This window comes from Bos grunniens, chromosome 3 (assembly GCF_055505025.1).
Source record: "Bos grunniens cultivar Pamir isolate PY7600 chromosome 3, Bosgru_T2T1.0, whole genome shotgun sequence".
Taxonomy (NCBI): Eukaryota; Metazoa; Chordata; class Mammalia; order Artiodactyla; family Bovidae; genus Bos; species Bos grunniens.
Window position 1 is genome coordinate 115,202,003 of NC_141167.1, and position 21,915 is coordinate 115,223,917.

Genomic DNA, 21,915 nt, shown 5'->3' on the forward strand with positions numbered 1-21,915 from the left:
TTATAGGTCAGGCTAATCAGTGCATTCTTCCTGGTCATGCCAAAGAGGTGAATGATTATAGGCCTAGATATCTGGGAGGATTCTAGGACTATTTCTGTAACAAGACATCTGTAGTTGTTTCAAGCAAGCACCCAGTAAAGTGCCTGATAAAAGCTCAATACATATTTATTGAGTTGAGCTGAGTCTGTCACCCTCAGCTAATTTTGGATTGTCTAAGTTATCTGAAGTCTTCTTAATAGATTTGTCTCTGCATTGTTTTTTCTCTTTGTAAAATGCCCTGAGTTCTAGTGTCTCCTCTTGGTGTTTGTTCTCTACCTTCAGTCATCTCTGTGTCTGCCCTCTGATCGCTCTCCGGGTCTTCCATCTGGAAAGCACAGATTTGGAAGGCTACTTTCTGGTTGAGCTTAAAGGCCTTTTCAGGACTTAACACTGGCAGCTTGACTCCTCATGGCCATGCCAATTGGATGTCCTCTTGCCTTCCCCTTCCTCTTCTGAAATATCTTGGTCTTCAAACTTACTATGAGTATGTCCTTGCATGATCCCTTTCCGCTCTCCTTTTCCGGTTAGTCCCACCTCTCTCCTTGCTCATCTTGGGGGCTGTGCAATCCCAGATTACCTGCCAAAGTACAACAGGGAAGAGGTGGGGATCACTTAAGAGCCCCGAGGTAGAAGGTCTTTGTATGAGGAAGCATTGCTCAAAGGTGGGTTGGGTCTTCTCAACCTCTTTTGCCATCTGCCTTTCTCTCTGGATCTGCTGACCTTAAGTCTCTGCTTACCCTGCATTTCCTGTACTCACAGAGCATCGAGACCTCCAGGAAAAACCAAGCCTGTGCTTGGGAAGGAAGGATCCAGGCTCCGAAGGGTTAATGCCAGGAGCCTTGATGGATGGAGAGGATTATTAGTTACTCTTTTAAAGAGCAGAGGAAGGGTTCCTCCCTGTCACTTACACTCTCCTTTCACCTGATCTTCTTCACAGCAGTGGATAGAAAAAAAAAAAAAAAGAGGAAAAAAGTTTCAAAATAATTTAGAAAGTCCTTGTAAATGCTTGTGTTTTCATTTAGCAGCATGGATTCAGGACAGCAACAGACCCTCAGAGGAAGCAATCAACTGGGAACTGAGTGAAAAAAAAAAGGAATCCTAGACTCTCAAACTATCTAATTCTTTTTTTTTTTTTTGGTGGGGGAGGTAGTAGGGGTGGAGGGGAGGATTAAATAAACTCTTTTGAGGGGAGGGCTCAGCTCTGGGCTTTCATGGATAAAACACTAAAGATCAGCTTCATGTGTGTGACCCAACTGTCCTGGAAGCTTCGGTTGGAGGAGGAAGAATCCAAACCTTAAGTTGTGCTCATAGCTTCAGCTCAAGTAAGAAAAATGAGGTGGGGGTCACAGGGTGGGGACCAAATCTTAGATGGAAGAAGGGGAGGGCTTGGGGATGGATGCGGTGGGGATAAGGCGGAAGGGAACTGTGTCTTTAAGTCTGTCCTATGGTTATACATATTTTTTCTTCTATGAATGGGTTTTGCTGTAAATTATAGCTTTGCCCGAGGTCCCTTGGGTCAAAAGAAATAGTCTCTAAACAGAAAACAGCTCTGATTGGTGACTTTCCTTCTTCCCTCCCCAACCCCCTTCCTAATTGAAACCAAATGTGCAATATATTGGATGCTGGGATCCCTGGCGCTTTCCCAGGAATCCTCAGAATGTGAGGTTTCTCTCAAAGGCATCTTGCATCAGCCTGTGGATGTATGCCTACCACGGGGCTCCTCCACCGGCAAAGTGGAAAAAGAAGCGTTTCACAACAGATTCTTCTTTTCAGGTTGGGGGAACGCAGTGGATTTTAGCTCTGTTTTCTTCCATCCAAAACTGTGCACTTCTGGATGAACGTAAGTTATGTGTTTTGATTTTTTTTCTTCCTTCATTTTTTTTTCACTTTTCTGAAAATGAAAGCTCTAACTATCCTTCTCCCGATGTCTCAGGAAAAGTTTGAAAAAGGAGGCAGAAGGGAGTTTCATTTCAAGTCAGGCCAGGAAGGGAAGGAAATGGGTCACCATAGGCTTGAGAAATCCAAGGTTTCACATCTGGGGAGGCTGGATTTATGTTATGGAGAGAAGAATAAAGCGCTACTAACCAAAGAAGACAGAGGCAAAATAAACGAATACATCGCAACTGCAGGATACAATAAACAGCGTCCGTAGAGTTGAAACTGTTGGCAGGCAAGACAGTCCGATCGCAGAGCTGATTTCAGAGATGGAGAAGCCTGAGCAGAGAGCTAAGTTTTCGGCACTTACTAGTGGTGTTGGAGGGTCCTGAGTTTGGGAGAGGACAGCTTTTAGTACTTCTGGTGTTTCAGGGGAGTTGCAGACTTAATGGTGAGAAGGACATCTTCGGGTAAGCAGTGGCTTCACCCTGAGGTTTGGGGTGGCTGGGTGGGGGGCTAGCTGGCGTATTTTTCAGTTGGTGCCGAGCCTCATCTTCCCCAACTCGCTGGCCGGGGTGTCTTTCCCTTTGTTATCAAGTGACTTGTGACTGTTTGCAGTTGGGACCTCTGAGTCCTGGCTGAGGTTCAAGAGTCTCATCCAAGGGGAAAGAGGATTTTTCCAAGTGGCTGAAGCTCTTAGGCCAGCCATTTGAGGCGGGAGTTTGCACTGCTCAGGCCAGGAGGGCTTCAGCACCATTTTGCGTCCTTTCCCTGGAGGAATGAGAGTCAGGTCTGTAAAGAGCCTTAGAGATCCCTCATGACCCCTCATTTCTCAAGCGGTGGAAGTGCCAGAGTGGGACTGACACACTCAGGGTCACACAGCAACATTCGTAGTGAAGCTGCAGATGAAATCGAAGTTCTCTTTCCTGCTAACCCAGGGCTCTTTGCACTCCACACCTCCACATTCATGAGGCTGAGGCAGTTTAATTAACAAGTCACCACAAGGACATTAGTTATCCTCAAGAGAGGATGCCCGATAGTGGTTCATCAGCAAATGGTATCTGTGGTCACCTTTGGTTGTGTGTCAGTGTGTAAAAAAAAAAAGCCAGGTGCTTGTTCTACCCCAGACTCCATGCTCAGAGCTCTCTCTCCATCTGTAATCTGTCTGAATCCTCACAGTTCCGGAGACATTATTCCTATTTTATGAATAAAGACCTTAAAACAGAGAAGTGGAGTGAGCTGCAAAAGGAAGTACAGCTAATGAGGTTCAAACTCACGAATGTCTGACTCTAAACTCTGTGCTCTGACTCACTCTGTAATAGCACTCCCCTCCCCCACTCCATACACACATTTGATTACTTCCAAGTCAAACTCCACATTTCCCTCGGTGGGTGACTGGTGACCATGGGGCGAAGATGTCAGACAAGGGGAGCCGTGCGGACCCTCTTTTAGAGGCCACTTCCGCACTTGGATGGTTATCTGTCTGGATACCAGAAAGAGGTTGCAGGTGGGCAGCTCTGTGCATTACTTCTGGGTGTTTGGTATATATTTACCTTTGTTCTGCAAAGAGCCTGGGATTTAGGTTCTGAAGACCCAAGTTCAAGCTCTGGCTCTCTCTTTTACTACTTGGCAAAGTTGATCTTCTGTTCTGTACCTTGGCCTCTGTATGTATCATATGGGAATAATAGCACTTCTTTTCTGTATTATTGTTTGAGGAGATATTGGACATGAATGCCATCTGAAGGCTGTGAACGGCTTCCCCACGTGGTTCTTGTGACAATGGACGCTGGACACTGGGATGAAATGTGAGGCAGCGCCTGCTGATGCTGGCGGGAGGGTGGCTGCAATGGGGGAATTCTGTCTTAGTGCCCATCTCTTTTGAATGGAAGCAGTCCCTCCTTGCAGGGGATATCTCCGGACTTTCTGTCTGAAACTTTCCTCTGGTGCCTGGCCTGGTCACACTACCTCACCCAGGGGCTCGGTGGGCGCTGAAGGACACCATGCTTCCTTTGCCTGGGTCTGCACCATCTCTGAACAAGGAAGGTCTGTTAGGATCAGTTCACATCTTTCTCCTCGAAGGAGATGGCTTTTCAGGAGCTTCATATCTGATTAAGGATTGTTCCTTGACCCTGGATCTTCCTCGTGTTCCCTCATCTGTACCTGTGGTCAGAAGGGATACCTCTGGTCCTGGGAATGAGGGTGGCGGGGGGTCGGTGTGGAGACCCAGCAGGTGCTGGGGAGGTCCTGCCTCTGCTTCTAGTTAAGAGCTGTTTGCTTTATAAACACTGAAGTTAAGGGAAGTGTGGAAGGCATTCCCAGTTTCTCTTACTTAGAATCTACAAATTGTAACTCCAACAATATCCATGTCTGTGACATATGCAGAAAAAGTATATTTGTTTCTTTCCCTGGTTCCTGGGACAGAGCTTCTGAAACCCTTGCAGTTTCCTAAGTGATGAGAGTATTAGGAGCATCTTTTGTTTTAATATTTGGCTTCTGACCCCTGTTCCTAGGGTAGAGCTCTTAAGTCCCTCAGAATTTTCTGGGTGATAGGACTGTCTTTTTTTCTAAGGAGGTGACTTTGGGTGGGCTCCTGGATGGAGGCTGGTGCCCAGGAAGACTTAGGCTTCTCAGCCCTACCTCCTGCCTTCCAGGAAGGGGAGTAGGGCTGGAGATGGAGTTAATGATTAATCATGCCCACGTGATGGAAATCCCCAAACGATCAAGTTTGGGGAGCTTCTGGGTTGGTGAACTCAACCATGCATTTGGAGGATGGTGCACCCCTGCCCCACAGGGACAGAAGCTCCTTCGCTGTCTTGCACTATGTATCTCTTTGGCTGGCTGTTTATCTGTGCTGTTCAGTTGCTTCAGTCATGCCCGACTCCTTGGACTATAACCCACCAGGCTCATCTGTTCATAGGATTCTCCAGGCAAGAATACTGGAGTGGGTTGCTATGCCCTCCTCCAGGGGATTTTCCTAAGCCAGGAATTGAACCCTGGTCTCTTGCATCGCAGGTGGATTCTCTACTGCTGAGCCACTGTGGAAGGCCCATTTAATCCATATCCTTTAATATATAATAAATAAATACCCATAAGTGTATGGGCTTCCCTGGTGGCTCAGATGGTAAAGAATCTGCCTGCAATGCAGGAAACCTGGGTTCGATCCCTGGGTTGGGAAGACCCCCTGGAGGAGGGAATGGCTACCCACTCCAGTATTCTGGCCTGGAGAATTCCTTGGTCGGAGGAGCCTGGCAGGTTACAGTCCATAGGGTCACAGAGAGTCGGACACGACTTAGTGACTTTCACTTTACTTCACTTCACATCACACATTAAGTGCTTTCCTGATTTTTGTGAGCTGGTTTAGCAAATGATGGAATCTAAAAGGGGGTGGTGGAGGTGGGGGATGGGTTGTGGCAACCTGTGATCTGTAGTCAAGTTGGAAAGACGTTGTAGGTAAGTTGGGGACCCTTGTAATCAGTGTCTCTCCTGGGGGGCCCTTTGTGGGTCTGAGCCCTTCACCTGTGGGGCCTGCACCAGCTCCAGGAAGTGAGTGTGTGAGTAGAGGAAAACAGTGAGCTTCTCCTAGACAATGTCTGAGCACAGAGTGGGAGTTCATCCAGAGGAGTCTCCCCTCCTCTCTCTCCTCTAGCCTCTCTGTTAGCTCACTGCTTGCCTCCTTTCTTATACAATCACTTCCCAGACATTAAGTCATATGAATTATCTATCACATGTAACAAATCTAGTCCAGATCATTTCATATCATTACGTTTTTTAAAGATCCATATTATTTATTTATTATTTTTGGCTGTGCCAGGCCTTCGTTGCTGCACCGGCTGTTGCGGTGATCAAAGGCTCCTCTCTAATTGCCGTGTGCAGGCTTTTCTCATTGTGGTGGCTTCTCTTGTTTGGGAGCAAGGGCTCTAGGACACGTGGGCTCAGTAGTTATGGTTCCCGGGCTCTAGAGCACGGGCTCAACAGTTGTGGGACATGGGCTTAGATGCCCCACGGCATGTGGGGTCCTCCTGGGCCAGGGATCGAACCCATGTCTTCTGCACTGGCAGCTGGACTCCCCTCCACTGAACCACCAAGGAAGCTCATGATTACATTTTAATAGGCACACTACAGTATTAGAGTGCCTCCCACCCCTCTGTGTGTTGATGCCACACCATTCTCCCCCAACAACAGGACTGTTACAAAAACTTCCTGAAATAATGTACATGAAACACTCTAAGTTAGCATCTAGTGCTCAACAAACACTGATTTCATGTCATCACCTCTGCTCCTGTTACCGTTATGCATATATCAAATACACACGGGAGAAAGCTTTGCGAATTCCTAAAGTACGCACTGTGAATTTTATAACAATTATCACTGTTAGATTTTGGAGGTGGTGATTAGGGTCTAAACCAAAGAGGTGAGAAGGTTGGGGATCTAGTCAGAATTTTACAGTGATTTGGCTAAAGGCATTATTTTAGACAATGAAGTGAGTGGATGTCATACCACTTTAAATTAGCATTAGCTCTCAGACTCTTCTTCCCAAGTTCCCTTATAAGATCCACTTTCAGGCACGTCTCCCGGGCATCCAGAAAGCTAAAGCCCCTCAAAAACCGACCTCCACAGACCTTCTGATGTTGTGTACCAGCTGACATAAATGGTGACCTGCCCACAACACAGACACACTGGATTCTTTATGCCCCTTGCCTTGTTTGAAGTCGTGCAGTGTTTGAATTGACTTTCTCCCAAAAATGACAACTCGGTCCAGATATGCGTCCAGCATCCCCAGGCCTCCCAGAAAGTCTCTGAATTCAGCAACCGTCCACAATGTGGGTTGCTTACCACTATGTTAGGAATTTTGAGTGGACCTTAAGGATCAGTTAAGTAAGAGTAGCTGAAGGTGGAAATGAGCACTTTGAAGTGTTTCCCACGTGAGTCCAACCTGAATCTCTGCTGATAACTCTCCAAGTCTGTCTTCTCAGTCACTCCTCAGCGTGAAGTGAGGACCTCCTTTATAGGACGGCCCCACCCTGGTGTGCTGTCAAGAATTTAGCGGCCAGTGCCTCCCTTCTCTGGTGGGCATGCCTCTTTCCTCTAGCTGACTGCTTTGAGCTCGGTCAAGACCACCTCAAAATGTCCACAATCTGCCTTTTCCCCTTATGTGGACCACTTGTCTAGGCTGTGAACTCTTTCTGTTGTGAAGTCAGACAGACCCGATTTCCACTCCCAGCTCTGTACTCACTGACCTTGTGACCCTGCGCAAGTTGCTTAAACTCTCTCAGTTTCCTATATGGTAAAGTAAGGCTGGTAACTCCCATCGAATGGGTATTACAGATGCCACTTGTGAGTATATAGCATAGCATTTGGCACGTAGCTAATACGTGATGCTGATGATGGTTGTTTGTATTATTAGTATGGCACTGCTGCTTTGGCTTGTTCAGCTCAGTTATTTTCCCATATCCTCAGTCCAACGACATTCTTCCAGGCAACAACATTCACTGAGCAAAATCCCCTTCTACAGATAATACTTCTCAAAGTACTTTTGCAGTGGAAAGGACATGGGTTTAAATTCTGGTTTTGCCACCACTTACTAGCCATGTAAACTTGGGCAAAATATTTAACATCTTCAGGTCTCATTTTTCTTGTCTCATAGGTTTGTTATACAAAATACGTGCCATTAGATTTGCAAAGAGGCCGACATACAGCCTCATACACAGTAGATGCGGAGAAGGAAATGGCACCCCACTCCAGTACTCTTGCCTGGAAAATCCCATGGACGGAGGAGCCTGGAAGGCTGCAGTCCATGGGGTTGCTAAGAGTCGGACACGACTAAGCGACTTCACTTTCACGCATTGGAGAAGGAAATGGCAACCCACTCCAGTGTTCTTGCTTGGAGAATCCCAGGGACGGGGGAGCCTGGTGGGCTGCCATCTCTGGGGTCGCACAGAGTCGGACACGACTGAAGCGACTTAGCAGCAGCAGCAGCACACAGTAGATGGTCCGAGTAAGGGAATGCTCACTTCTCTTACTTTTTCTGGTGGAATCTTCAATACTCTGTGGTCTAAAAGCCCATCATGTATGAATCATGGAGACTGTTATCTTGGATAGATCTCTTTCATTTCACTATGTGGGTGTGTGCTAAGCTGTTTCAGTCTGTCTGACTTTTTGCGACCCCATGCATGGTAGCCCGCCAGGCTCCTCTGTCCATGGATTCTCCAGGCAAGAATACTGCAGTGGCCATGCCATGCCATGCCCTCCTCCAGGAGATCTTCCCGACCCAGGGATCGAACCAAATCTCTTATGTCTCCTGCATTGGCAGGCAGGTTCTTTACCAGTGGTGCCACCTGGGAAGCAGCATGGATGTAATCTGTTGGAAACTTGTCCTCTTCGATTTGAAAAGACAACTGTTAGTTCATTTCCTTGTCCCCACTCCCTTATGCACCCTTACCTCACTTTTCCCCAACCTTTCCCTTAATGGTCAAAACAGACTTGTGCATAATGCTATCTTTACAGGGAATTAAGCACAAGAGTGGATTACTTGGTTAGGGGTCTGTGCAACACCTGAAGGAAAAAAGAGTTGGCACCTTGGGACAGGTAGGGAAGGAGGGATAAAATATATAATATATTGGACAGATAATCCTATTATGATGGAAAGATTTAAAGGGCAGTGTAAAATAGTATGGGTCACAATTGCTAGTGCTATCATAACTAAATGCATTTAGGAAAGGGAGAGATGAGTTAACAAAGGAGAAATCAAATTTTGTGCTTCTGGAGTAGTCATCCAGTAGCTCACTTGTCCCACCAAGGGCTCCAAGCTGGAGGGACCACAGGAGGGAAGACTGGCCTGGACTGATGTTCACTACAATTCCCCTTCCTGCTTCTAATGCCCAAGTCTTATCCATTTTCCCCATCTGGCTACATTTCTCAGTGGTTTCTAACCTGTTTATCTCCCTGATTGCTTTGGGTTCCCACAACAATTCAACTGTATTTTCTGTGTTTAATTCAATTTAGCAAGCTTTTATTGACTACTTCTGAGTATAACACACTTTGCTTAACATTTTCTAATAACAATAGCTTAACAGAGGAACCAAGATGTCCAGATGCCTGTCCAAGGATAGTCAGTAAAAAAACAATCACCTAATGGCTAAAGTGATGGTCTCTCTAAACTTTCTCCATCTCTTTTAATTTTATTTGCTTGCATTTGGACATGTTATGGTTGATACTGTGTTATTCAGATATGATTTGGTTGAAAATAATTCTCTTCTTATTTTGGTTTTCTTATTTTTTGCTTTCTATTGTGCATAGAACTACTAGATATTTCCAAGTTCTGTAATTCTCCAAGCAACAGAGGTCCCAGAATTTGGCAGATTGTCTACTTATTACCTGGGGCTTCCCTGGTGGCCCAGATGGTAAAGAGTCTGCCTGCAATGCGGGAGACCCAGGTTCGATCCCTGGGTCAGGAAGATCCCATGGAGAAGGAAATGGCAACCCACTCCAGTATTCTTGCCTGGAAAATCCCATGGACAGAGGAACCTGGTGGGCTACAGTCCATGCGGTCGCAGAGAGTCGGACACGACTGAAATGACTGAGCATGCACACTACTTGTTAGCTGGACTCTCATCTTGGTCTCTAAGGACTGAGAAAGGTTAGGTTTGAGCTAGCCCAAGTATCCCTGAGGCCTGGAAGAGCAATGAAAAGTCAGAGAGATTCTAAGAGGGGTTTAGACTTACTTCGAAGCTCCTGGGTTCAGCTGGGCTTCTCCTGGAGATCAGAATTGTCTTTAATGTATTCACTCACTCAACTGTCTGTGGCTTGTGCTTTGTGCTTAATGAGACCTTCCAAAAATGTTTGAGGAGAGTGTCTGGGACCTACTGCTCAAACATATTGCTGTGTACTCCAGGGCGGGGGTATAACCGGGAGGGCTTCTGAAGAATAGAACCTTGTGTGCAAAAGGTAGTGAGGCAAATATGTAGTAAGTTTTGATCTCAGCACCATCATTTTCTAGGTTTTTTTTTACCTCAAGGCTTTTAACTTCAGTGTTCCTCAATTTCCTCATCTATTTTCCTCATGTGTCTTTATCCCTTCCTTTAGGTTCAGAGAAGATATTGTGTAGGAACTTTGTAAGCAGGAAAGCACTATGCCTATGGAGATGGTTGGTCCAAATGCCTTTTGAACACTGTTCATAGTAGCAAATCCAGCAAAATTTACTGTGTGCAAGATTGTCTTGGAAGGCCCTACGGGAGCTATACCAACAAAAGGCCTTGCAGGACTGTGATTTCCCAGAGGCATATGAAGTTTAGAGGAGTGGTGAAGTATACAAAGCCTGCTGGGGTTGGTTCTTTAGGATGTACTCTCTTGAGAGCCTGGGGAACAAGTGGACCTAAAGAAGAGAGCAGTGGGAGTTAAAGTTACTCAGGAGTACTGTGGCTGACTCATGTTGATATATGGCAACCAACACATATATAATGTTGGTATAAACCAACACAATATTGTAAAGCAATTATCCTTCAAATAAGTAAATAAATAAATAAATAAATAAAATATTACTTAAGAATAGCTAATTATTCCTCAGACAGGTGTAGTTCTACTTTTAGAATGCGTACACTAGAGAGATTTTTAAAATTGAGATAAAATGTTAAAATAATATCAAAGGAAATTATAAATAGATCCTAATCCTAGTAAAAATCCCAGTAAGTTATTTTGTGACTATCATAAAACTGATTCTAAAATTTATAAGGAGAGGCAAAAGATCCAGAGTAATCAGCACAATATTCAGTTCAGTTTAGTTCAGTCGCTCAGTCGTGTCCAACTCTTTGCAACCCCATGAATTACAGCACGCCAGGCTTCCCTGTCCATCACCAACTCCCGGAGTTCACTCAAACTCATGTCCATCAAGTTGGTGATGCCATCCAGCCATCTCATCCTCTGCCATCCCCTTCTCCTCCTGGAGAAGAACAAAGTCAGAGGACTGATGTTACCCGATTTTAAGACTTTACTATAGAGTTACAGTAATTAAGACAGTGTGGTATTGCTGAAAAAAAAAGATAAGTAGATCAATAGAACAGACTAGAGAGCTTAGAAATAAATCCACGTAAATATAGCCAACTGTTTTTTTGCAAAGAAAAAAAGGCAGTACAATGGAGAAAGATAGTCTTTTCACCAAATGGTGCTGGAATAACTGAACATGCAAAAGAAAACCCCAAAACCAAAACAAATCTAGACTCACACCTTCTGTCCTTCACAAGAATGAACTAAAAATAGATCATGAACCTAAATATAAAATGAGAAACCAGAAAACTATAACATAACATAGGAGAAAACCTAGGTGACATTGGGTATGGTGATGACATTTCAACACCAAAGGTACAATCCTTGAAAGAAAAAATTGATAAAGTGGACTTCATTAGAATGAAAATTTTTTGCTCTGTGAAAGCTAGTATCAAGACAATGAGACTACAAGACATGGATTGGGAGAAAATATTTGCGAAAGACATATCCAATAGAGGACAGTTACCTAAAATGTGTAAGGGACTCTTCAAATTCAACAATAAGAAAATGAGCAAAAGAAATGAACAGACAGCTCACCAAAGAAGATATACAAATGGCAAAAAGTGTTAGTCACTCAGTCATGTCCAACTCTTTGCGACCTCATGGACGGTAGCCTGCCAGGCTCTTCTGTCCATAGGATTTTCCAGGCAAGAATACTGGAGAGGGTTGCCACTCCTTTCTCCAGGGGATCTTCCCCATCCAGGGACTGAACCCAGGTCTCCAGCATTGTGGGCAGATTCTTTACCACCTGAGCCACCAGAGAAGCCCACAGATCGCAGTGAAAGTGATAGTTGCTCAGTCGTGTTGCTGAGTCCAACTCTTTGCGACCCCATGCTATATAATCCATTGGATTCTCCAGGCAAGAATACTGGAGTGGGTAGCCGTTCCCTTCTCCAGGGGATTTTCCCAAAACAAGGATCGAACCCACGTCTCCTGCATTGCAGGAGGATTCTTTACCAGCGAAGCCACAGTAGACATGAAACAATGCTTAGCATTGTATGTCACCAGGAAATTTCAAATTAAGACAACAATAAATTATCATTTCAACAATGAATTATCATTACAGTACCTGTTAGAATGGCCGAAATCCAGAGCACTGATAGCACCCCATACTGGTGCTGAAGAAAGCAGTGATAACTTTTATTCACTGCTGCTGGAAATATAAAATTGCACAGCCACTTTGGCAGTTTTTCACAGAAATCGACATATTCATATGAGTGACCCAGAAATCATGCTCCTTGGTATTTACCCAAACAAATTGAGAACTTATGTTTACACAGAAATCTAAATACAGATGATTATGGCAACTTTACTCATAACTTCAAAACATGGAAGAGAGCAGGTCATGGAGAAATGGTGTAAGCACTGAGACTGCTATCAGAAGCGCTGGGTTCAGATCCTGCTTCTTTTAGTTGTGAAAATTGAAGGCAGTAAAGTCTTCATGAGCACAAATGTGGAGTAAGATGTAAGCTGACATCTGAATACTTTGTGTGAGTGTGAAGTGAAAGTTGTTCAGTCGTGTCTGACTCTTTGCAATCCCATGGACTGTATGGTCCATGGAATTCTCCAGGCCAGAATACTGGAGTGGGTATTGGGTATATAATTCACACAGGGCTGTTTTCCTGTAAGCAATAAATAGAAAATGGTTATTCCCAGAGAGTGATGATTGTCATTCTAGGTTTCAGGGTACAGTTCCAGATTTGGTTTCTCTTGGTTTGACCATGTGCAGAGCTGATGTCTTCCTCATCATGCTTCTTTCCTCGCTGGTGTGTTCATACCTCTGATAATAGAAGTGCTTTCCTTTTACTTTTCCCTAAAAATTCTCATTTGATTAGTTAGTGGTATGTGAAGAGTAAATTAACTGTTACTTAATATTATGTTTGGAGGTGAAGAGTTTTCTAAGCATTTTGGTCAGCCATTCATTACCAAAGAGATGTCAAACTTGAATGTCAAGCTAAGATGTAAATTCTAGACTTATGGGGATACCTCAGCAGAGTGTGAAAAGTTACTTTCTTATCCTTTTGCTGTGTTTTTGGTGACAGACTTGGCTTTGCAGGATAAAAGATGATTGATGCTCTTCCCATTGTTTCCCTTTCACAACTCCCTGATGTTTACTCACCTCTTTCATTTTTATGACTTAGGGTGCTAACTTCTTCCCCCTCCTAGATCCACAGGAGCCCCATGCCCTCTGGAAAAAGGGGGCTGTCCTGTGCCTTTTGCTTAGCTGGAGGAAGGACCACCTCTGGGCTCCCAGGTGCTCCCCATTTTCATTTTCCAGTTGACAAGTAGTTGCCAGCATTTACAAAACATGTTTTGTCAAAGATCTCAGGATGGCTACTTTATCCTATATACATATGTAAACTTCAATAACTCTGCATTTCCTGGTGATCCTACATCCAGTTCCTTCTTGCCTTGGGCAGAAGTAATATAGGAGAGAAAAAAAAAAAAGGAACATTGCTTTAAATAGGGCATAAATTCTAATTTCTAGCCCTAATTTACTAAGTAGTACGGATATTGAAAGGAATTTCAGATTTTTTAGATCTAAGTCTTTATTTGAGTTGGGTAGGTTAGGGCAAAGAGAAGGCTGGTGAAGAAGTTCTTGGGCAGTACATAGGAAGAAAGAGTTCAACACAAAAAAAGACTCCATCTTTGTTATCAGCAGACTATGCAACAAATGAGCCCTGGTTTCAAGTGAAATGATGGAAGTGAGGACCCTGGATTCACTTACAATGTTGCTTTACATGAAGGTGTTTAAGGCACTAGCAGGGGCATCTCCAAATTCTTTCAGATATAAATAGAAATTTGGTTTCCAAAAAAGTATTGAAACAATCATCATGAAAAAAATCGGAACTTCACTGAATGTTCTTATACTTCATGTTACATTGAGTATTATTTTTTATAACGGAGTACTTGGTGAGGTGGGAGTAGGGAAGGTGTTATATTTTCAGTGCTTGGGTCTCCTAAACGTCTGAATCCAGCCCTTTGTAGGAACAGAAGCTATTGTCAGCCACAGTTCAGTTCAGTTCAGTCGCTCAGTCTTGTCTGACTCTTTGTGACCCCATGAATCACAGCACGCCAGGCCTCCCTGTCCATCACCAACTCCCGGAGTTCACTCAGACTCCCATCCATTGAGTCAGTGATGCCATCCAGCCATCTCATCCTCTGTTGTCCCCTTCTCCTCCTGCCCCCAATCCCTCCCAGCATCAGAGTCTTTTCCAATGAGTCAACTCTTCGTGTGAGGTGGCCAAAGTACTGGAGTTTCAGCTTTAACATCATTCCTTTCAAAGAAATCCCAGGGCTGATCACCTTCAGAATGGACTGGTTGAATCTCCTTGCAGTCCAAGGGACTCTCAAGAGTCTTCTCCAACACCACAGTTCAAAAGCATCAATTCTTCGGTGCTCAGCTTTCTTCACAGTCCAACTCTCACATCCATACATGACCACTGGGAAAACCATAGCCTTGACTAGACGGACCTTTGTTGGCAAAGTAATGTCTCTGCTTTTGAATATGCTATCTTGGTTGGTCATAACTTTCCTTCCAAGGAGTAAGCATCTTTTAATTTCATGGCTGTGGTCACCATCTGCAGTGATTTTGGAGCCCCCAAAAATAAAGTGTGACACTGTTTCCACTGTTTCCCCATCTATTTCCCATGAAGTGATGGGACCAGATCCCATGATCTTCGTTTTCGGAATGTTGATTGAGCTTTAAGCCAAGTTTTTCACTCTCCACTTCACTTTCATCAAGAAGCTTTTTAGTTCCTCTTCACTTTCTGCCATAAGGGTGGTGTCATCTGCATATCTGAGGTTATTGATATTTCTCCCAGCAATCTTGATTCCAGCTTGTGTTTCTTCCAGCCCAGCGTTTCTCATGATGTACTCTGCATATAAGTTAAATAAGCAGGGTGACAATATACAGCCTTGACATACTCTTTTTCTATTTGAAACCAGTCTCTTGTTCCATGTCCAGTTCTAACTGTTGCTTCCTGACCTGCATACAAATTTCTCGAGAGGCAGATCAGGCGGTCTGGTATTCCCATCTCTTTCAGAATTTTCCACAGTTTATTGTGATCCACACAGTCAAAGGCTTTGGCATAGTCAATAAACAGAAAGAGATGTTTTTCTGGAACTCTCTTGCTTTTTCGATGATCCAGTAGATGTTGGCAATTTGATCTCTGGTTCCTCTGCCTTTCTAAAACCAGCTTGAACATCAGGAAGTTCACGGTTCACGTATTGCTGAAGCCTGGCTTGGAGAATTTTGAGCATTACTTTACTAGCATGTGAGATGAGTGCAATTGTGCGGTAGTTTGAGCATTCTTTGGCATTGCCTTTCTTTGGGATTGGAATGAAAACTGACCTTTTACAGTCCTGTGGCCACTGCTGAGTTTTCCAAATTTGCTGGCATATTGAGTGCAGCACTTTCACAGCATCATCTTTTAGGATTTGAAATAGCTCAACTGGAATTCCACCACCTCCACTAGCTTTGTTCGTAGTGATGCTTCCTAAGGCCCACTTGACTTCACATTCCAGGATGTCTGGCTCTAGGTCAGTGATCACACCAAACTTGCTCCCAAATCTATTGGGCCACCATTCCTCGGAGCTCCTAGGAGAAGTACTCTGATGCTCTTCATAAATATCTCCAAATCCATCCTTACAATGAGAAAATTATTATATTGGGTTGGTCAAAAAGTTCATTCAGGGTTTTTCTGTAAGATGTTACAGAAAACCCAAAATATTGCCCAACCCAATAGTTACCACTGCATGATTCAATAATACATATTAGGGGAAAATAATCCACTCATTGATCATGGGGTGTTAAATATACTTTCTAGCGGATAAATTAAGATTAGGTGAGAGTGGTGACAAAGCAATGGGATATCTAGATTCATGTGATTTCCTTTAATTAGAATTTAATAATCCCCACCCTCACCACTAACCACACTTCTTAAGGCCAGGTAAATGGTCTTAAGTGTAAGGTAAATGGTATTCACATTCAAAGAAGTACTATCCTCCCCCTTCCCTCCCCACACCATAGTAGCTTTGCTGATGCTGATATAGGAGCCACTGGGAAGGTAATGAGACCACTGCTGAAGATGTAGGAACCAGCCATCCTGCAGGGATGCTTTTAGTCATGGGTTTCTTTTTTTCCTCTTTTTAAAAGTTAATTTATTTTAATTGGAGGATAATTACAATATTGGGATGGGTTTTTGCATTACATCAACATGAATCAGTTGCAGGTATACATGTGTCCCCCCATCCTGAACCACCCTCCCACGTCCCTCCCCACCCTATCCCTCTGGGTTGTCAGAGCACTGGCTTTGGGTGCCCTGCTTCATGCATTACACTGGTCATCTATTTCACGTATGGCGATGTACATATTTCAAAGCTATTCTCTCAAATCATTCCACCCTCACCTTCTCCGACTGAGTCCAAAAGTCTGTTCTTTACATCTGTGTCTCCTTTGCTGCCCTGCTTGTAGGATCGTTGGTACCATCTTTCTAAATTTCATATGTATGCATTAATATACAGTATTTGTCTTTCTCTTTCTGACTTATTTTGCTCTGTATAATAGGCTCCAGGTTCATCTACCTCATCAGAACTGACTCAAATGAATTCCTTTTCATAGCTGAGTAATATTCCATTGTGTATACATACCACAACTTCCTTATCCATTCACCTGCTGATGGCCATCTAAGTTGCTTCCATGTCCTAGGTATTGAAAACAGTGCTTCAGTGAATGCTGGGGTACATGTGTCTCTTTCAATTTTGGTTTCCCCGGTGTGTATGCGCAGCAGTGGGGTTGCTGGGAAGGAGCACATCCTCTGCTGCTTCCTTTGGTGGAAAGGCAGGGGCACAGAACAGACTCAGCAGTCTAAAAAATATCCCTCCGGATTATCTAAGTACTCACACCTGAACAACATGTGCACCTACTTTATAGATAAGTTTTTTTCAGCTTCTCAGGATGATCAATTATTTGGACACAGCTGCTGCTGCTACTAAGTCGCTTCAGTCGTGTCTGACTCTGTGTGATCCCATAGACTGCAGCCCACCAGGCTCCCTGGTCCCTGGGGTTCTCTAGGCAAGAGCACTGGAGTGGGTTGCCATTTCCTTCTCCGATGTAGGAAAGTGAAAAGTGAAAGTGAAGTTGCTCAGTCGTGCCTGACTCTTTGAGACCCCATAGACTGCAGCCCACCAGGTGCCTCCGTCTGTGGGAGGAGTTTTTCTGCAACTATAAAGCTGAAGCAAAGTTTTAAGTGAAGTCAAATATAGCTATAAACTCAATAAAATAATTAAACGTTATTTTAATGCGTGAGATGATGTGGTTTGTTGAAACTAACCGCTAGTGTGGGGTTTAAATGGAGAGGGCAATGGCACCCCACTCCAGTACTCTTGCCTGGCAAATCCCATGGATGGAGGAGCCTGGTAGGCTTCAGTCCATGGGGTGGCTAAGAGTTGGATACGACTGAGTGACTTCACTTTTCACTTTCATGCATTGGAGAAGGCAATGGCAACCCACTCCAGTGTTCTTGCCTGGAGAATCCCAGGGACAGGGAGCCTGGTGGGCTGCCGTCTCTGGGGTCGCACAGAGTCAGACGCAACTGAAGCGATTTAGCAGCAGCAGCAGCAGCAGTGGGGTTTAAAGATAGAGTGGACACATGTAGCCTCAGGGCCTGGTCTATGTTTAATTTGGGACTGTTGTTTAAATGTAATTAATACTCATGCAGAAAATGCTTATTAGAGTGTATTAAACATTGTTATTAATAGCCTCAAGGGTTTATGCATTTGGGAAAATCAGACCTCATATTTACTTAACCAAGTCTCTGCCGGTAGGCAGTGTTCCAATGTTAATTTTAATTTGGTATCATTAGATATTTGTTAAAGTGTCTATTCTCTTGAAGATAGAGTTAGCATGGGGATGATAAATTGCTATCTAATCTGACTATTACTAGAATCAGTGACAGAACCATTGTGCTTTTTGTGTCTGTGCTTCAGATTTCTGCTTATAAACTTGTAGGCACTGGTATGTAGAGTCAGAGTTCATGTCACACATCTGCTCATTGCGGAACACGGCGCTGACCGCAATGGCTGAGCAGATTCAACTACCCTGTGCCACCCGGCGACTCAATTCTCCCACAATTTCCTCAGTTTCTAGATTGGCTCTTGGCTTGAGCTGGCTTTCATCTGGCATTTGGACAATCATAAACCCAGATGAAAAGGCAGGCCCTGAAATCACTTTGTTACCACTAGCATGAAAAGTTCCAAATTATAGAATCGAAGATATAAAATTTTAAAAATTCTACAAATGTCATGGTCTGAAAGAATATATTTGTACTTGGAGAGACTCTACTCTAAATTCAAACTACATTTTTTTTTCCAGGAAAGCCTTTCTGATGTCCTCTTTAAATTTTACTAATAATCAAAAACATTATGACAACTTAGCCATGAGTGCTTATTTTATATCAAGATTTATATTAAGCACTTTATATACATTATCTCATTGAAACCTTATAATTGTGTGAAGTGGGTATCTTTCCTGTTATACATGAGAACACAAGACACTAAGAGAGGCTCACTCACATAGCAAATACTAATAAGTAGCAGAATAAGAATTGGAGCCTAGGTCTTTCCCACTGAAGCACCTCACTTTTTACCACTACTTGGTTACTCTTCTTGAACCTGTGAATCTCACTTTTTTTTTGCAAGTAGGCATCCCTGTTTTATAGTTGTCTCCTGATATCCTTGTCTTTTCTGTTGAGCCAGTGAGTCTCAAACTTCAGTATGGATCAGAATCATCTGCAGTGCTTCTTAAAAATACAGAGCCCAGGCTCCACTCAAAACTTGAAATACATGCATGCTAAGTCCCTTCAGTTGTGTCTGACTCTCTGTGACTCTATGGACTATGTAGCCTGCCGGACTCCTCTGTCCATGGGATTCTCCAGGCAAGAATACTGGAGTGGGTTGCCATGCCCGCCTCCAGGGGATCTTCCTGACCCAGGGATTGAAGCTGCGTCTCCTGCATTGCAGGCAGATTCTTTACCACTGAGCCACTGGGGAAGCCCTTAAAACTTGATAGATGAAACATTTTCTGCATAGTGTCCAGGGAACCTGTGTTTTTAGCAGCCTCCCTCAGGTGACTGATTCTGTTGCAGGCATTCCTTTGCCTCCATTTAGAGTAAAACCGCATTTGACTGTGGGTGCTTCGTGGCCCATGATTGTTTTTTATCCATCCTTCTATCTCAAGGACTCACTAAATTCAAAGAATGAAAGAAAGAAGGAACAATTGTCAATAGAGAATATGTTCTTGGAAAGAACATTCTTTTGGCCAGACCCTTGGAAAATTTAGAGATACATGTTTAAATATCACTTAATGTACTCAGTCTAGACTCTCTCCTGGAGGCCAACACGGCAAGCAGCCTATGAGAAGGGGCAGAAAGCATAGCTCTGTCTATAAAAAAAAAGAATGAAAACTTGCCAGGTGCTCCATGATGAGATAGAATCAATCTTCTTCCCCTTTCCTAAAACTAAGATCAATAGAAAAGTGTAAATGACTTTGAGGCCCAGAAAGGGGCTCATTTTCCTACAGTGTGTGTAGGCATTTTCCAAGAGTTCTGCTTAACTTGTGGTTCTGAGGTCTACATGGATTTATTCCTTTATTAAGCAAAAAAATTTTTTTTTGTTGAGTACTTACTAAGTGACTTGAATGTCATAAGGCACAGTCTTTTCTCTTCCTGAGTTTATTATCAGTTAGAAAATTCAGGAAACAGTAAAGGAAATGTGGGGCTAGTTGCTCAGTGTCTGCAAACACTAAAATGCAGGGAAGGGGTTGTATTGTCAGGGGACTGGAGCTGGATGCTAGAAGTGGTGTAAGAATTGGATGGAATTAGACAGACAGGAAGCAAAGAACAGGAAAAGCAGAGGCTTGGCCGTCAGAGTGCTTAGGATCAGCTGGCTTGGAACAGTGAGGATGTAAGCCTGGGGTGGTGGGAAATTTGTACTGGGGAGCATGGAGAAAAGAGCCTTGCATAGCTGTGTTTTATTACATTAAGGGGAGTTGCAGAATTTTGAACATTTTCCTTTATCTTATAGCAAGTGCAGTGTTGTTTAAGATTAATGTGACTGCAGCATGTCAGGGAAATCTCAGGGGAGGAGTTAAGCCAGGGAGAGTTATCCAAAGGCTCTTCTCAGTCCTCCAGATGTGAAGCGACCAGGTTTGGACCAAGATGGCAGAAGGAGCCAGGACAAGGTAGGGCTGCCGTGGGTGTAACCTGAAGGACACCAGTGAGATGGTATTGCTACTAATGGTGGGGTAGAAGCAGGGTGAAGCTCCCACACTAACTGCTGTGGAGTGTGTGAGAACCTAGAGACCCATCTTCCCACAAGAACTTTAGGCTGGAGAAAAGTGCCTTAAGCTTCTAGCCAGGATCCTGAGTCCAAGTTTTTCAAATGCCCTTTGATGCCGGCAGAGCAGATGGCCCTGGAGGAGGCTGGGCTCGCGGTTGTTTCCTTTTCCTTCTCTGTCTCTCATCCCTCCCCAGCTGGGTTCCCACCGGGAGAACCTCTCAGGACGGGCACTTCTGTCGGGACCTAATGAAGGAAATCTGGCTCATTGGACAAACGTGGTACTTCCCAAAGTACAATCCTTGGAAACTTGTGGGTTTTTAAATAGAAAACAATAGGGGAGGGCAAGGGCCAGAGTTCTGCGGCTTAAGTTTGGGAAACTATTCTTAGAGAATTAAGCAGGTTTGTTTATTGCAAGGACTTCCCAAGGTCTATAATATGGAAATAAGCATTTTGATCTTCTGAGAGAAATGTAGCGTATAAACACTCAATGAGCGTTTGGATCATGGAGCTCTTTCTTTTTTTCAAGAAGCATCTTGAGGGGAAACAGCTACATAGGACATATTTCAAGAGATCGGAGACAAGAAAGTTTGTCTTAAAAATAGGTCTCTTGAGACTTCTCTGATGGTTCAGTGGCTAAGACTATGCCCCCAAAGCTGGGGGCCTGGGTTTGATCCTTGGCGGCGGAGCTAGATCCCACATGATGCAACTAAGGGTCCTTGTGCCTCAATTAGGATCCGGTGCAGCCAAAGAAATAAAGGAATGTTTAAAAAATAGAGGGATGGTATGGGGAGGGACGAGGGAGGAGGGTTCAGGATGGGGAGCACATGTATACCTGTGATGGATTCATTTTGATATTTGGCAAAACTAATACAATTATGTAAAGTTTAAAAATAAAATTAAAAAAAATACATATGTCATTAAAAAAAATAAGTCTCTTGCACTTAAGGTTAGTAGTGTAGTGGAAAGAAAAAAAGAGTTTGGAATTTTAGTCAGGGGTCTACTACTGACTGATCATCTGGTATTGAACTACTTTGGGTCTGTTTGCACAGAGGTTATACTAATACTAGATGAATCCTTCAGTTCTTACAACTCCAAAGTCTGTGGTCGTGTGCATATGCAGAGGAGGAAAATAATCTGGTTTTTCTACGCTGTAATAATGCTGGTGGCAGAGACAGTGGTGGGATGGTGGCAGCAGGATGAGTGAGAGGTGGTTTGAGCCCTGCGCTGATTATGTGGTTGGGCACCATCGCAGAGTGGGCAGGCGGAGCAGAGGTGAACGAAGCTTCTGGTTTGCTCCCAGGCTTCTCGGAATCCAAGCATGTCAGGTGGGGCACACACACTTATCCAATGGCTAAGGCGAGGTTAATTCCTGCTGCTGCTGCTAAGTCGCTTCAGTCGTGTCCGACTCTGTGTGACCCCATAGACTGCAGCCCACCAGCCTCCCCCGTCCCTGGGATTCTCCAGGCGAGAACACTGGAGTGGGTTGCCATTTCCTTCTCCAATGCATGAAAGTGAAAAGTGAAAGTGAAGTCGCTCTGTCGTGTCCGACCCTCAGCGATCACATGGACTTCAGCCTTCCAGGCTCCTCTGTCCATGGGATTTTCTAGGCAAGAGTACTGGAGT

At 44.0% G+C, this 21,915-nt stretch overlaps 1 protein-coding gene across 6 annotated transcripts in view; it reads left to right on the top strand.

Moving 5' to 3' along the window:
- The first annotated feature begins 1,047 nt into the window (after nucleotides 1-1,047).
- DDR2 (discoidin domain receptor tyrosine kinase 2) overlaps nucleotides 1,048-21,915 on the top strand; it is a 175,526-nt gene continuing 154,658 nt past the window's right edge. For 4 of the 6 annotated variants that reach the window (XM_086393823.1, XM_086393825.1, XM_086393829.1 and 1 more), the window contains exon 1: nucleotides 1,694-1,879. The gene's annotated coding sequence lies outside the window, so the exon portion shown is untranslated. Of the gene's footprint in view, nucleotides 1,362-1,693; nucleotides 1,880-2,221; nucleotides 2,385-21,915 lie in introns of those variants that run through there. The other 2 variants (XM_086393826.1, XM_086393827.1) reach the window with 2 other exon arrangements.